Source organism: Lepus europaeus, chromosome 21 (genome assembly GCF_033115175.1).
Source record: "Lepus europaeus isolate LE1 chromosome 21, mLepTim1.pri, whole genome shotgun sequence".
Classification (NCBI taxonomy): Eukaryota; Metazoa; Chordata; class Mammalia; order Lagomorpha; family Leporidae; genus Lepus; species Lepus europaeus.
The window spans coordinates 60,191,805-60,209,163 of record NC_084847.1 but is presented as its reverse complement, the minus strand read 5'-3'; the positions used below and the strand labels follow the sequence as shown (position 1 = coordinate 60,209,163).

At 43.4% G+C, this 17,359-nt stretch overlaps 1 protein-coding gene across 5 annotated transcripts in view; it reads right to left on the bottom strand.

Annotated features, from left to right (window-relative positions):
• Window positions 1-17,359, bottom strand: part of LOC133750580 (zinc finger protein 345-like) — a 74,391-nt gene that overhangs the window by 30,721 nt on the left and 26,311 nt on the right. The window contains exon 1 of one of the 5 annotated variants that reach the window (XM_062180155.1): window positions 3,431-3,699. The exons of 3 other annotated variants lie outside the window; for them this stretch is intronic. The gene's annotated coding sequence lies outside the window, so the exon portion shown is untranslated. Of the gene's footprint in view, window positions 1-1,819; window positions 1,838-3,430; window positions 3,700-17,359 lie in introns of those variants that run through there. One more of the 5 variants, XM_062180157.1, reaches the window with a different exon arrangement.

Sequence of the window (17,359 nt, the reverse complement as noted above, 5' to 3'; positions counted from 1 at the left end):
TCTGCAACTGAGAGGTCCAACAGTATTAATGTACACACAACATAGTTACTGAGAAAGTGTCTTACGGTTGTTTCCTGGGTGTGAAGCAACTCTTTTCAGCAGAAACACATAACAGCTTGTCCACTCACAAGCACTGTGATAGGGAGTACATGGGAGAAAAGGTCAAAAACACACTGGGTTTCAGAGGAAGAATGCTGTGACCCTAGCAACCTCTATCCAGGATTCCCTTTCTATTTTTACTTCCTAGGTAACCTCACTATGCTAAATGAGTTTCACAGATTATTAATCTGGTGACAACAGGACTCTAACAGAATCTATGAATCACTCAGTTAATCAAGTGAAAACTTCATTATACTTAAAGTCTATAGAAATAGTTTTTAAGGCCACATTGCTTTTTTTTTAAAAGGTGTTTTACTTATTTATTTGAGAGGTAGAATTACAGATAGTGAGATGGATAGACAGAGAGAAAGGTCTTCCTTCTGCTGGTTCACTCCCCAGTTGGCCAAAATGGCCAGAAGAGCTACACTGACCTAAAGCCAGGAGCCAGGAGCTTCTTCGGGATCTCCCACATGGGTGCAGAGGCCCAAGGACTTGGGTCATCTTCTACTGCCTTCCCAGGCCACAGCAGAGAGTTGGATCAGAGGAGCAGCTTGGACTCGAACTGGTACCCATATGGGATGCTGGCACCACAGGCAGAGGATTAACCTACTGAGTTACAGTGCCAGCCCAAAGCCACATCTTTTACCGTACTGTGTGGGCATCTCTGTGGGGGGAGAGGGGCACATTTTCTCTTTTCTTCCTTACCCCTCTTCACATTAACACCTTGTACAAAGGCTTCCACAGACCAGTCATTTTGAAAATCTACCACGAATATCCTCCCATGTTGAAAATGTCATGGGGTTAAACACAGAACCCAGAATAAGAAAAGCAACTTGAAGCTGGTGTTGTGTCTGAGCGGGTAAAACCATATGGGTGCCGGTTCAAGACCTGGCTGCTCCACTTCTGATCCAGCTCTCTGCTATGGCCTGGGAAAGCAGTGGAAGATGGCCCAAGTGCTTGGGCCCCTGTGCCTGTGTGGGAGACTTGGAAGAAGGCCCTGGCTTCTGGCTTCAGATCCATGCAGTTCTGGCCATTGTGACCATCTGAGGAATGAACCAGCAGATGGGAGATCTCTCTCTCTCTCTCTCTCTCTCTCTCTCTGTGCATCTTTGCCTCTCTGTAACTCTGCCTTTCAAATAAATAAATAATTTAAAAAAAAAAAAAGTAATGGGCCGGCGCCATGGCTCACTTGGTTAATCCTCTGCCTGTAGTGCCGGCATCCCACATGTGCACCAATTCTGTCCTGGTTGCTCCTCTTCCAGTCCAGCTCTCTGCTGTGGCCTGCAAAGGCAGTGGAGGATGGCCCAAGTGCTTGGGCCCCTGCACCCACATGGGAGACCAGGAGGAAGCACCTGGCTCCTGGCTTCGGATCAGCACAGCGCACCAACCACAGTGGCCATTGGGGGGGTGAACCAACAGAAGGAAGACCTTCCTCTCTCTCTCTCTCTCTCTCTCTCTCTCACTGTCCAACTCTGCCTGTCAAATTAAAAAAAAAAAAAAAGTAACTGGCCCTCTTAATTAAAAAAAAAAAAAAAAAAACATGTGGACTGTAAGATAATCAGCTCGGTGGAGCACTGAGTGACTGTAAAGAACTAGACAAGAAAAATTGATGCTTTTCTGTATTTATGTTTTCGTAGCTCTCCACTATGAAAATCCAGATTGAAGTAGTTCATTATTAACTCACACGGTAGACTTGTATTAATTGCAGTTCATTACTCACTTTGCAAAGGGGTTAGCAGCAGGTAATAAAAGTTGACATTCCTAATAACATGAGAAGAAAGAAGGGTTGAAGACAGAAATCGAAAAGCAGGAAAATAAATCAACTACGTTTTCATGGCCTCAAGCTCCAGATTGAAAAAGGGTCTGTTAATTAAACATGGAGGAATGAGAGTATTGTAGGCATGGAAAGCCAAGATACCATGGGGGAAAAAAAGACCTAAATGAAAGATCTCTGTGAGATCCCAGTGGAAAGAACGGGGCCATCAAAGAAGGAGGTACCTTTCTCCGAAGGGAGGAGAGAACTTCCACTTTGACTATGACCCTATCGGAATAAGATCAAAGTCAACGAACTCTAAAGGCTTCCATAGCCCTGGCAACTCATGACTAGAGCCTAGGGAGATTACTGACGCCATGAACAGGAGTGTCAAATTCTTAAGTCAGCAACAGGAGTCACTGTGTACTTACACCCCATGTGGGATCTGTCCTTAATGTGTTGTCTAATGTGAAGTGATGCTATAACTAGTACTGAAACAGTATTTTTACACTTAAGTTTCTGCATGGGTGCAAACTGATGAGATCTTTACTAATTATATACTGAATCGATCTTCTGTATATAAAGATAATTGGAAATGAAAAAAAACAACCTGGTGTTAAATTGGAAATGGCATAGAAAATTAATTAATTTTAAAAAAATATTATGCAGGATCTCTGTCTTTAATGTGCTGTACACTCTTATTTAATGCTATAACTAGTACTCCAACGGTAGTTTTTTCACTTTGTGTTGCTATATGGGGCAAACTGTTGAAATTGTTACCTAATATATACTAAACTGATCTTCTGTATATAAAGAGAATTGAAAATGAATCATGATGTGAATGGAAGGGGAGAGGGAGCGGGAAAGGGGAGGGTTGTGGGCGGGAGGGAAGTTATGGGAGGGGGGAAGCCATTGTAACCCATAAGCTGTACTTTGGAAATTTATATTCATTAAATAAAAGTTTAATAAATGAAAAAAAATACTTAAAAAAAAAATTAAACACGGAGGAGCGATCAATCCACAGAGCTACTGCACGCGCTTCCCGTGCTGCTGGGAAGGAACGTCAGCCAGACACAGAGCGCCCCAGCTGTCAGATTGTCCACAGCTCCAGCATGGGGGCCAGGAGCCAGATCCTACTCTGACCTTCCATCCCCACCTCTCCACCGCCTCGGGCTCCAGCTGAGGGCCACCGAGCCCCGCCCAGCTGGAGCTACCCGGGGATATAGCCGGAGGCCCAGCCACAAGGCATTCTCTGACCCACCCAGAGTGAGAACTGGGCTTAGTTAAATATAGGGGATGGGACTCCTTCCTTCGCGTGCTCTCAACTGCCCTGCTTGTGCCATTGCTCACCCAGTGTACTTTAAGACTTTGAGCGCGGCAGCCCGTGGGACCGGCCGAGTGTCGGGAGACCGGGAAGCGGCGGTGGGAGACACAACACCTGCGCCCCAGCCTTGACTCTGCCGGAGAAGCTCCCAGGATCAGAGAAGCAAGTGATCGAGGTCTGGGAGCCGCCACCCGCCATCGCACCCACCCCTCTCCCACACACGCGCAGATGCCCCTGCTGGTCCCCATACTTGCCGTGGAAAATCTCGGGAGCAGGTCCCCTTTCTTCAGGACACACGGGGAGCAGAGCTGAGGGTGGGACAGGAGAAGTCGCTGGAACTGGGGACCCACGGTGGCAGAGGCAGAGGCACAGAAGCGGCGGGCGGCAGGTCTGGGGCTGCGCTCCCGAACCGCCTGCAACTGCACTTGCAGAGCAAGACTCCCCAGTGAATGCGGGAGAAGGAGCAGCGCAGCCTCTCAGGGCCCTCTCTGATCAGGAAATGAGCTTCTGCTCCCAACTCCGAGCCGCGTGGAAAGGCACGCGCATGCGCACGTTCTTCCGCATGCACACGCACAGGCGTCCAGAGAGGAAAACGGTAGAGCCCCGGGTGCCTCTGGGAAATGGAGTCCAGGCCGGGGCATCCCTGGATAGACTGACTGGCCCTCTCCTAGGGCTGCAGTGTGGGGTGGGCGGAGACAGGCTGGGAACCAGAGGGCGTTGGCTGTTGTTGACATCCCTCCTTCCCTTCCTTCCCACCCCAGACCTCAAGGGTCAGCTGCTGTTCTTCCTTTCTTGAACAAAATCTTAAGAAGTGACAGCCACTGCTGGGAGTCCCAAACCCCGGTTCCCTCACACACGCTGTTTCCCTCAGAAAAATCCTACTGGCTGCTTTATTCCTGGACAGCTTCTCTCAAGTAATGAATGACAAGGATTTCAATGTAACTCTTAGCACAGGTGCACACGGCATAGTTTAACATCTAGATTTGAGAACACAATTTTATTTGTGTCTTTTATTTGTGGTTCTTTTCAAAGCATTTTACACCACCCTCTAATTTACCAAGTACAAAAAAAAAAAAAAAAGAGAGAGAGAGAGAGAGAGAGAGAGAGAGAGAGAGAACTGGATACAGGACTAACATTGCCAAGTATCTTCTAGGGGCCAGATTACCAGAGTAAACGCCTTACTTTGTATCAATTATACCTCAGGTTAATTCTGGAGACAGTGTTCTCAACTTACAAAGAGAAAGCTGAGGTGGAAAGAGATTAGAATTAAATTTGCCCATGGAAGTATGGAAAAAAAAAAAAGCCTAGGTTAAAGGCCAACCAAAGTGAAATATTGGTTTAAGAAATCTTTTGGGACCAGCACTGTGGCATAGTGGGCTAAGCCTCTGCCTTCAGCACCGACATTCTATATGGGGGCTGGTTCAAGTCCCTGCTGCTCCACTTCCAATCCAGCTTTCTGCTCTAGCCTGGGAAAGCATTCGAAGATGGCCCAAATGCCTGGGACCCTGCATCCACATCAGAGACCCAGAATTTCCTGGCTCCTGGCTTTGGATCAGCTTAACTATGGCTATTGCAGCCATTTGGGGAGTGAACAAGTGGATAGAAGACCTCTCTCTCTGCCTCTGCCTCTCTGTAACTCTGCCTTTCAAATAAAAAAAATCTTCTTTTAAAAAATAAATATTTCTTTTATCTTGGGGCCCAGTTTCTAAAACCCAGATTTCTCATCTCAAAATAAAAAGTGAGGAAGAGGAAGAGTATCTACAATCCTAGTCTTCACTGTAGAAAAACACATAGGATTATAACTTCTCTAAAAAAGAAAGGAGGTTCAAAGTTGCTATTACTATATGGTTATTTTTCTCATGTTTAATATCAAGATAGCATATAAATATTATACATTCTTAGGTATATGTGTGGTGTTTGATTTTTAAGATTTTAAGTGGAAATGTAAATGGAAGCAGGATGACAAGGAGTTCTGTTTGTGATGACTTCTGTCAACTATAATTCATGGGATTAGAATTGCTGGATTAGGAATGCTTAAATGTATCCATTCATTTCGCACTAATGTTTATTATGTCAGGCAATATTCTTTATGTAGACTGCTTTTTCTTGCCAGATTGAAAATTCAGGAGGGCAGGAAACATGTTTGCTTTGACATTAAAACTCAGCATCTTGATAGAGTCATTCTTTTAGTTGAATGAATAAATGAGGCTATAAAAATTAAACAAATGCAATTTCTGATCCCCAAGAACTACCTAGTTGAAGAGACAATGAAATAGATATCTATTTGATGACTGCCACGATTAGATGACTGTATAATTTGTTGCTCAGAGACAACTTTGATAATAAAAAAGACATGTTAATGATGACACAGGGCTGAAATGTATAAACAGAAACCATCCAGGGCCAAGCAGGTTAAATGTTCACCCTAGCTTTGTAAGGCTTTCCATTCACTATTTAGTAAGCATTTACTGAGCATTCTTTTGTGTGGTGTGTTGAAAGAACTACCAGCCACATGATTTTCCTAGATATTGGAATAAGAGAACCTGAGCAATCAGAAAATGGTTGGGATGAACTAAGAGGCTTTTGAAACAAAGGTAAGAAAAACAAAAAGCAGAGAGGTCAATTAAAAAGTATATCAAAGGTAATTTAGTAGGACCTGAACCAAGGTATGGTGGTAGTAGGAATGAAGAAGAGGCGACATTACAGGGAGATCCAAAAGGCAGAAACAACAGGATTTCAGTGGTAGATGAGGCAGGAGGGAACTCATGTGTAAACCTTCATTTGGATTTTATTATTTAATGGACAAGGTCTTCTCAGTACGTTCATGTTCATCAGTAATAAAAGGCTACCTCCAACTGACTTATAAACTTCCCCTAAATCCAGGACACAATCTCATGGGTAGCTACGTATCTATAAGCCTTATGTTGATCATCAAGCCAAATATTTTTAACTGCTACAATCTACAATGGTCCTCATTATGATGCAGTTACTTAGAAACTAGAACACATAATCCATGTCTATAAGAAAGGTCTAAATAAAAAAGTAAAATTCAGGAGTTACTGCTGTGGCACAACAGGTTAACACCCAGGCCTGAAGTGCCAGCATCTCATATAGGCCCCTGTTTGAGACCCTGCTGCTCCACTTTCAATCCAGCTCTCTGCTGTGGTCTGGGAAAGCAGTAGAGGATACTTGGTCCCCTGTACCCGTATGGGAGACCCAGAGGAAGCTCCTGGCTGCTGGCTTCAAACCAGCACACCTCTGGCCATTGTGGCCAATTGGGGAGTGAATCATCAGATGGAAGACCTCTCTCTCTCTCTCTCTCTCTCTCTCTCTCTCTCTGCCTCCCCTCTCTCTGTATAACTCTGATTTTCAAATAAATAAATAAATGAATGAATAAATATTTGTAAAAAGAGTAGTAATGGTCAATATTTATAAAAAAGTTAAGTTAAAGCACCCACAAAATCATATAATTCAAAGCTAAATTTGGAATACCTCGCTAACTCACAATTTATATATTCACCAACCTTAGGTAACTAAAGCACAATTAAGCAGAAAAGAAGTAAAAAAAATTTTCCCTGGGGAGGGGCCAGCACTATGGCATAGTGGATAAAGCTGCCACCTGCAGTGCCAGCATCCCATATGGGCATCGGTTCAAGTCCTGGCTGCTCCACTTCTGATCCAGCTCTCTGCTATGGCCTGGGAAAGCAGTAGAAGATGGCCCAAGGCCTTGAGCCCCTGCACCCATGTGGGAGACCTGGAAGAGGCTCCTGGCTCCTGGCTTCAGATTGACACAGCTCTGGCCATTGCAGCCAATTGGAGATGAACCAACGGATGGAGGACTTTTCTCTCTCTTTCTTCCTCTCCTTCTCTCTCTGTGTAACTATTTCAAGTAAATAAATAAATCTTTAAAAAACAATTTCCTGGAATAGCCAAAATGCACATTATAAAGTCCAAGTAAGGTGTCTAGCCACTGGCTCATCATCATGACACATAAAAAACTCACTCTGTCCTGGCTACTCTGATACGAGCGGATGGACACAAGGCAGAATAGAAAGCAATAGGTTTGAGCAGTGAATAAATGGAAAGGGCTCCAACAACAATGCTGCAGAGCTCTGTGGCTCCTAACTGAATGTGATATGCAGGCAGGCATCTCCTTAATTCCTGCCATGCTCTCAGTTTTCATAGGACCATAGAACTGAGCACGACAATCAGAGCTTTCAAGTCCAACATCCACAATTCACTTAGTGATAGTGGAGCACTGTAGCTTTGCTTCATGAGTACAACTAAACCTCCACACTTGATATGTCATCCCATTTGGATCCATTGGAACTGGAGAGCATATGGGGTCAGAGGGAGTAGAGGAGCATGGTGTGTGAGGGTCTCATGGTGGTGGTAGCTGTGCAGAGGGAGGGGTGGAGGAGGAGGAGAAGAGCAAGAGCCCCTAACACTGTGGGAATGAGGAGCAGAGGATGAATGGAGACAGGGGTGACTTGTCTGTATTATGCCTGGTACTCTCCTGGGTATAATTGGTGCAACACAAATAATGTAAATATCATGATTACCCTAAAGGCAATTTCAGTCCTGGTGGATGGATGACAAGGACATAGATAATTAAAAACAATGTGATGAAAGTTGTAGGTGCACAATACAATCGCCTACATCATTTGTGGATGCCATGCCCATCAGGCAGGAACCACCAGGTTAAGGTCAGATCTCAGGGCTGGCATTGTGGTGTAGAGGGTAAAGCCACCCCCAGCAGTGCCAGCATCCCATATGGGCACTGGTTCAATTCTCAGCTGCTCCACTTCTGATCCAGCTCTGCTGTGGACTGGGAAAGCAGATGGCACTAGTCCTTGGGCCCCTGCACCCTCATGGGATGACCTGGAGGAACCTCCTGGCTCCTGGGTTCTGAGCAGTGCAGCTCTGGCTATAGCAGCACCAACTGTGAAGTGAACCAGTGTACGGAAGACCCCTTCTCTCTCTCCTCTATCTCTGTGTAACTCTGACTTTCAAATAAATAATTTTTTTTAAAAAAGGGTCAGATCTCAGAGGTAGCAGAGCCCAGAAATGACACCATTATATGACATGAAAATAGGCAGATGGTAGGTAGAAGCTTGGTAACTGAAGCTGGGATCAGCCCATGGATCTTGACTGGCAGGCTGTCAAACCAATCATTAACCTGGACAAGGCTGGGATCTCCCAACTTCTATCCTAGTGTCCATGTCTTTGCAGAGAGGCATAACCAAGAAAGAGAAAATCATCTCTGGCTTTGGCTGAGGGGACTGTGGGAGCTCCCCACATTGGAAGCCGGAATCTTTTTAATCCTGAGATTCCCTCTTTCATAGGAAGGCTTTTCTGTCCTTGTCTTCTTAGCATAAACCTCTCAAGCCACCAGACCTCCCATAGCCCCACATCACAGGGCACATGTGAATGGAATGGCTGAATGAACAGAATCTTGAGGTGTCATGTACATGGAAGACTCATGAATCTATTCTCACCTTATGGGTGTACTTGAAGGGGAGAAAACTGAGACAGATGACTTTGATCATGTTCAACCAGAGAGTCCTCCTTACCAAGCCAAAAAAAAAGAAAATCCTGTTCACACTTCAGAAGTGCCCAGTCTCCCACCCCTGAGTACGTGCTCTAACAATGACAAATCCCCTAAGACCAGAGTTGGGCAGGCACTGTCTTGACAGTGTAGAAAACATTTGGGGAGGGAAAGCCCCAGAGACATACAGACGCATCCTAAAGGTGGATGTGAAGTTTCCTGTAACAATGTCTTTGGGAGCCCTAGACTTGATATCCAGGCTTCTGAGATAGCAGCCGTCAGAGTGGCTGTGGCGTCGATGTGGCGTCCGCATCCACCCACTGCCCCTGGCCCAGATCCTGAGGCACCCCTGGGTCCAGGCCCACTACCAGAGGGTGCTGCCTCCTTGTGCACATCCAGCTTCCTGAATCCTGTCTGCCTCTGTCTGCATTTGTGCAGGGAGCTCTCCTTGCTCTGCTAACTCATCTATTTTTTGTTTGTTTCCTTTTTAAGATGCAAGATATAAATTAACAAAAGCTGAATTGTTTAGTACCAGCTGAAAAAAAAATGCAGAGGATCTCTACAGCTAAACCCAAGACTAGGAACTTTATTTAAAGAAATGCCTACAGGGCTGGTGTTGTGGTGTACCAAGTACAACTGCCATCTGACTCAGCATCCCATATGCTGCTGATTTGAGTCACAACTGTTCCACTTTGATCCAGCTCCCTGCTAATGGCCTCGGAAAGCAATGGAAGATGGCCCAAGTTTTTAGGCTTCTGCATCCATGTGGGAGGAAGCTTTTGGCTCCTGGATTCAGATCAGCACAGCTCTGGTCATTGTGATCAATTGGGGAGTGAACTAGCAAGTGGAAGATTCTCTCTCTGCTTTTTCTTCTCTCTGTGTGTAACTCTTTCAAATAAGTAAATCTTAAAAAAAAAAAAAGAGTTGTATATATACTTATTTCAGAATATGTGACTGATCACCTAATGAATATTTATCAAAGTTATAAAATAAAAATCATCAGATTTATAATTTATACAATTTATAAAATCATCAGATAAAATAAATCTGGTTTATAACTGGTTGGATCACTCTAAGTGGATGGATGTTATTTCAAAATTAATAGGGAGTTTATTTTGACCAAACATTTTAAGCCCCTTTGGCATCCTTAACAGATTTCTCAGAATCAAGGTTCTAAATTTTTTCACATTGAGATTTCCAACAGGAACCCTTGATGTTTCAAAGGATATATCCTATCTTGTAGAGGTAATAGCTGATTATGCAATTTAGATTGTATGTAAAGTACTGTCATGAAATTATGCTCAATTTTAAATTATATTAATATAGATATACCATTGATATATAAATTTCCCAAAAGTTATATAAGTTTTAAAATCTGATAGTTCTGTTGTATTGTTATCAGTCATGATGGTTATCTTGATAAAAAGGAGACCCAGAGGCCTAAGAGAGACAATAGGTTTGTAAAATCATTCCGTTTCTTTCTTTCCTTTTACAAAGATTTATCTATTTTTTTGAGAGGCAGAATTCCAGAGAAGAAGAGACAGAGGGAGAGAGATCTTCTGTTGGTTCACACCCCAAAGGGACACAATAGCCAAGGATGGGCCAGGCTTCGGTGATCATGTCTGCTTTATTAACAACCATGTATACTTTTTAAAGGGCAGGCAACAGGAGCATAACTAATTCAGGGCAATACTAATTGTATAGGATGAAGCTGACATTGGCACTGCTATGCTTCTCCATTCAGCTGGAAGAGTAGATTTCCAGGTGGGCCTGGGCCACACCCAGGAGCAGTTTACCTGATTGGTGTTGGTTAGGGGAAATGCACTCAGGGATCCCATTGCCTGCCAGGAGGGAGGCCGTGGGGTCCCTCCCGGGAGGCATGGTGCACCATGCCCTTTCAACCTCCTGCATGGGCAAGGCAGGCAGTCTGACAGGATCACCCATATCTCCCAAATGGGTGCAGGAGCCCAAACACTTGGCCATCCTCTGCTGCTTTCCCAGGTGCATTAGCAGGGAGCTGGATCAGAGTGGAGCAACCAGGACTTGAAGTGTAACCCATATGGGATGCTGGCATCAGAGGTGGCAGCTTAACATGCTATGCCACAATGCTGGCCGCCTCTTTAGTTGCTTTGTTACATGCTGTATGGGAGGAATGTAAATGGCTCATGTTAATTAATCAATTTCATTTTAACCATGTATATTTAAAGACTTGTGCCATCCATAATTTTGTATTCTCTAAAAACACTTGAAATCAGTTTAACAGAAAATATTCTTAGTATCTTAGGCTACTTTAGACACTAATTTCCAGAATGCTGAGGGAAGGAAAAAAACTAAAAACCCCATTAAACTGCTAGTAGGGGGCCATGCTGTGGCACAGTGGGTTAAATCCCAGGCATGAAGCTCCAGCATTCCCTATGGGCACCAGTTTGAGTCCTGGGAGCTCCACTGTTGATCCAGCTCCCAACTAACATTCCTGAGAAAGCAACAGATGCCTCAGGTCCTTAGGCCTCTACATCCACATGGGAGACCCAGAAGAAGCTCCTGGATCCTAGCCTCAGATCAGCTCAGCACCATCTCTTTCAGCCACTTGGGGAGTGAACCAGCAAATGGAAGTGCTCGCTCTCTGTCTCTGTCTCTGTCTCTCTCTGTAACTGTCTTTCAAATAAATAGAATTAGTTACATGAGATTGAATTAATCATATTTATGGGTTTCTATGCTCTTATTTAAATTTTTTTGGTTCTGCATTTCAGTGTTTCATCTAGATTCAGGAAGATTTCTACAATTTCTACTGGTTACTATACTTTAGTATAGTTTTGTAACTAGATGGAAATGTTTACCTTTCCACCTACTTGATTCCTCTAAAATGCAAAACTTTTTTGATTTCTTGTGGCAACGTTATTGTATGAGCTCAGTAAGAATCCATTATCAGGGCCGGCACTGTGGCATAGCAAGCAAAGTCACTACCTGTGAAGAAACATTAAAGATAGTAGACCCCCCTCTCCCTATTCCGTAAGTTTTACTTTTTGATTTTACCCTTCATTTTTACAGCAACCTTTGACCTGCTTCTAATTTCTGGCTCAAAGAGGGTCGAGGTCTGCTTCTACTGACCAGGCATAAAGGAGCCAAGGCAGGAAGAGATAACATCGGAATGTGGGAAATGGCCCACCAAAACCTGTTTACCTCTACAGGTGCCTGGTTGGTGAAACACAGGAGCAGCCGCCTCTCTGATCTTCATGTCTGTTCCTAAAATGTTTAACTTGGGATTTATTCAGCCTTGGGAAATGTATGGTGAGAGGGACCCCTGCCCTACCCTGCTGTAAATCTTGTCTTTGCCTGATGTTATCTGTACTTTGCATATGTATACCTTCTCACCTTATGCTTGTAAAACGCCCTTACCCCCTCTGTGAACCAAATGGATTAGCTTGAAAGGCCCAAGTAACTATAAAAAGCTGATGTAAATTGTACTTAGGGTCGCTGACTCACATTCATGACATGACCCCAGCATGCTGGTGAATAAAATACTCTACTTGCTTTTTGCATAAGCGCCTGTCTCTTGGTGTGTTATCTGCTCGGGCACGGCCATAACACCTGCTGTGCTGGCATCCCATACGGGCAATGATTCAGGTCCCGACTGCTCCACTTCTGATCTGGCTCTCTGCTATGGCCAGGGAAAGCAATGGAAGATGGTCCAAGCCCTTGGGACCCTGCACCAGTGTGGGAGAACCAGAAGAAGCTCCTGGCTTCAGATCAGCCCAGCTCTGGCCATTGTTGCCATTTGGAAGAGTGAACAAGCAGATGGAAGACATCTTTCTCTCCCTCTTGCCTCTGCCTCTTTGTAATTATGGCTTTCAAGTAAAAATAAATGAATTTTTAAAAAGAAGAATATATTATCATCATGCCAAAATATCATTGAAAACATTAGCAAACACAAAAATTATGCACAGAATATCTGGCATCATGAACTCCTAGCCTTGCAATTAGTGAATAGAGTTGTCACTTCTTAGTGAACCCCAAAACTTGAAAATACCAGATATTGCAGTTAAAAAAGAAAACATAAGCCTATCTTGGATTCGATTTTTAACTTTCAGAATTTCTGGACCAGACATTATACGTATTTAATGTAAGTAGTTAGCACACTGTATTACTCCTTCTTTCAGATCACAACTCTGTTCATTGTTTTTGTTTTATTTCAAAGATTTAGTTTTTCATTTATTTGAAAGGCAGAATTACAGACAAAGAGGGAGAGACAGAGAAAGAAAGGTCTTCCATCCATGGTATACTCCACAAATGGCTGCAATATATGGAATGGGGCAAGGCTGAAGTCAGGAATCAGGAACTTCATCTGAGTCTTCCCCATGGGTGATGGGGTCCAAGCACTTATATCATCCTCTACTGCTTTCCCAGGTCCATTAGCATGGAGTCAAATCAGAAGTGACTCAAATTGGCACTCATATGGGATGTAGGCATCAAAGATGGCAGCTGAACCACTGGGCCACAATACCAGCCCATGTTCATGGGCCTGAAAACTTTCACTGAGGTTAATAAGCATTTCCTGTGTACTTATATGATGTTAATTATGCTATTCTGCTATTCGCTTGCAACCTTGTTCATTGTTTTAACATATAACTTCTGCATAGCTTATATGCATAGATGTAACTCAATTTGTTATCATCTTGTTGGTTTGGTTAAACACTTTTATTTTGAACTTTGGGCCTATTGAATGGCATACTTCTACAGAAGTACAATTCCCAGCAAAATAATCCTGGCTAGGTACTTCAGGGTGACGACTTCTGTATACAACAGATAGATCTAAGTTTAACAATGGACTACAAATAAAGGTAGCCTGAAGACCACTCCTAAATCGTCATTGTTAATCAAATGTGACTAAAAACATATCTACACTGACATCTTCTCATCAAATGTTTCTATCTTGACATGGGTCTGCATGAAAAACCAGGTCAAATACAACTTTGCAACAAGAGACAGATGGAACATGATTGATCAGCTGTGATTTCAGAAATAGATCTTGATCACAAGGAAGAAACAAAAGTCAAGATGTAGTGAGTCACTGGTGTGAACTCTAAAGCAAATTCGATAAAGCAAAGAAGCTATAAAGATTTTTAATGAATGATGGATAGTAACTGGCACAAAATGACTCTGCTAGAACTATAACCTCTAGAGTGCTCTCCCATTTTGAAAAAGAGATGGGAACTAGATATGATACTTAATATTCTCACATCTGCTACATCTATATGCTATTTAAAATGATTGTCATTCTATGAGTCTGCTGTGTGGACTGCTTCCAGACTCAACATGTCTTAAAATGCAATGTCTGGCCTCATTCTAAGTCTTGTTTATTTTTGCTAAATATTTATTTATTTATTTGAAAGATAGTTTTACAAAGAGAGAGAGGGAGACAGAGAGATCTTCCATCTGCCAGTTCACTCCCCAAATTGCTGCAACAGCCAGAGATGGGCCCACCCAAGTCAAGAGCCAAGAGCTTCTTCCAGGTCTCCCAAGTGGTTGCAGGAGCCCAGGACTTGGACCATCCTCTGCTCATTTCCCAGGTGCATTATCAAAGATGGATCAGAAGTGGAGCATCTGGGACTCAAACCCATGCCCATATGATGCTGCCAAGGCAAGCAGTGGCTTTATCCTCTACACTAAAGTGGAAGCCCATGCACACAAAGTCTTAATCAATGACTCTTCCTGGTTTGAAACTGAAAGTTTTCAGGCAGAAAAATCACTGATTTCTCTGGTTTCATTTGAGGTACAGAAATGCTAGCATGTTGCGTTTATTGCTGCTGTAGAATGGTGATGCACCTGCAAGATAAAGCTATGCAGAAGCTGGCTGTGTAAACCTTCTATTTATGCAGAAGATCACTACAGCTAAACCCAGAACTAGGGAGTTTTTTCTTAAAGAAACACCTACAGCAGCTGCTGTTGTGGTGTAACAGGTGAAATTGCCAACTATGACTCCAGCATCCCATATGAGTACTGGTTTTAGTCTTGGCTGCTGCACTTCCAATCCAACACGTTGCTAATGGCCTTGCAAAAGCAGTGGAAGATGACCCAAGTACTTGTGCCCCAGCCACCCAGTCAGGAGACCATGAAGAAGCTCCTGACTCCTGGATTTGGCATGATCAAGCCCCGGCTGATGCCGCCATCTGGGGAAGTGAAACAGCAGGTGGAAGATCTCTCTCTCTCTCTCTCTCTCTCCCTCTCTCTCTCTCTCTCTCTCTGTTAGTTAATAAGTAAGCAAATAAATAAATTAAAGAAATGCCTACAACCTCCTCTCTTTTCATCCTTAAAATACCCTCACATTACTCCATAAATTTCATGAAGCACTCTAGGCTCTCGATGTTATCCGGATAATTTCTCTTCAAATGCAAAAAGAATAGGTTGACTTTTCCAAACACCTTGTATTGAAGAGACTACTCATTTTTCATCATCTGTTCTAGACACCTTAAAAATCAATTGGCTATAGGTTAATGACTTGTCCTCTATTCTGCCCCATTGCTTAGTGTATCTGCTTTAATGCCAGTGATATGCTATTTTGATTACTATAGCTTTGTAAAATATATTAAGTAGTGTGGCCATTCCAGCATTCTTCTTTTACTTCAATATTGACTTGACTATTCATTATCCTTCACAGTTCTGTACAATTCTGGGGACTTTAAAATATTTTGTTAAAGAGGGGCTGGTTGGCACTGTGGTTTAGTGGCTAACACCACCACCTGCAGTACCAGCATCCCATAAGCGTGCCAGTTCAAGTACCGACTACTCCACTTATGATTCAGCCCTCTGCTACGGTCTAGGATAGCAGTGGAAGATGGCCCAAGTCCTTGGATACCTGGAAGAAATCCTGTTTCCTGGCTTTGGATCAGCACCCTGCCCCAGCCTTTGTGGCCCTCTGTGGAGTGAACCAGTGGATGGAACACTTCATTCTCTGTCTCCGTCTCTCTGCAATTCTTTCAAATAAATAAATCTTTTAAAAAGTTTTATTAAAGAATAACACTGAAACTTTGCAATTGCATTGAGTCTGTATATTGCTTTGGATAGTAAGAATATCCTAATACTATTCTAATTGATGAACTTGAGTAATATTTCAATTATTTCTGTTGTATTCAATTTCTTTTATCAATATTATAAAATTTTCAGCATTCAGGTAATTATCTTCCTAGATTAAATTCACTCCTATATATTTATTTTTTTCTGCTAGAATGTTTTTCAAAAATTGGTTCTTAGGTTATATAAATTCTTAATTTTGAATCTATAACAGTTGCAAAGAAAAAAGCATCTGGCAAAACCAACCCAGATTCATTATTTAAAAACTTCAAGAGACAGGGCCAGGGGCTGATGCTGTGGTACAGCAGATTAACGCCCTGGCCTGAAGCTCCAGCATCCCATATGGGTGCCAGTTCTAGACCCAGCTGCTCCACTTCCAATCCAGCTCTCTGCTATGGCCTGGGAAAGCAATAGAAGATGGCCCAACTCCTTGGGCCCCTGCACCCAACTGGGGACCTGGATGAAGCTCCTGGCTCCTGGCTTTGACCTGGCCCAGCCGTGCCATCAGTTGGGCCTTCATTTGGGGAGTTGAACCAGTGAATGGAAGATCTCTGTCTCTCCCTCTCTCTGTAATTCTGCCTTGTAAATGAAGTATATAAACTTTTTTTTTAAAGGCTATAAAAACTGCAAGAGGGGTCAGCATCGTACAAAGCAGTTAAAACTGCTGCCTGTGATGCCAGATTCCCACATGGTGCTGATTCACATCCCGACTGCAACACTTCAGCTACCACCTTCATGGGACACAACAAAGAACCTCCTGGCTTCAGCCTTTAGCCTGGCCTAGCCCTGACCGTTGTGGCCACTGGGGAGTGAACCAGTGGATGGAAGGTTTCTTTTTCTCTCTGTCTCTCTCACATCTGCTGAATCTAACACTTAGATTCACATCAAAGCAATTGGATAACAAAGTAAAAACTTGCAAATAAAAGGGCTAGTTTTCTGCTTACTGATAATATGATCTTAAACATATGAAAAATAAAAGGATCATTTACCACAACTTTTATTCACAAAACACAAGCACATTTCAAGATATACAAATCAATAAGTGTTTCATGGGGCTGGTGCTATGGCACAGCAGGTTATAGCCCTGGCCTGAAGTGTCGGCATCCCATATGGGTGTGAGTTCTAGTCCCGGCTGCTCCTCTTCTGATCCAGCTCTCTGCTATGGCCTGAGATACCAGTGGAAGATGGCCCAAGTCTGTGGGGAATCCCACAGGAGTCTCAAAACAAGTCACAGATCACCGCTGCCTGGAAAGGAGGTGAACTGTGGAAACTCCACAGTAAAAAGTAAAAAGTTACCACTAGCCACACAAGAAAAGTGGAGTTGTTCATAATAAGTCAGGAGCTGAGGCAATACCTAACGGCTGTTAGGGAGACGCTCCTAATCATACCAAGCAGACATCTCTGGTCAGTCAGGTAACAGTGAGCTACAGGCAATACCCTCCTACCCACGCAGACTGCACTGTTCAAACATAAGCAAGGAGGAAACAGCACTGATTGGACAACAAGTCAGAGGATGGCAAGCTGGAGGACTGCCAGAAAATGGGGATAAAAAGGGGAGCCCTTGCAC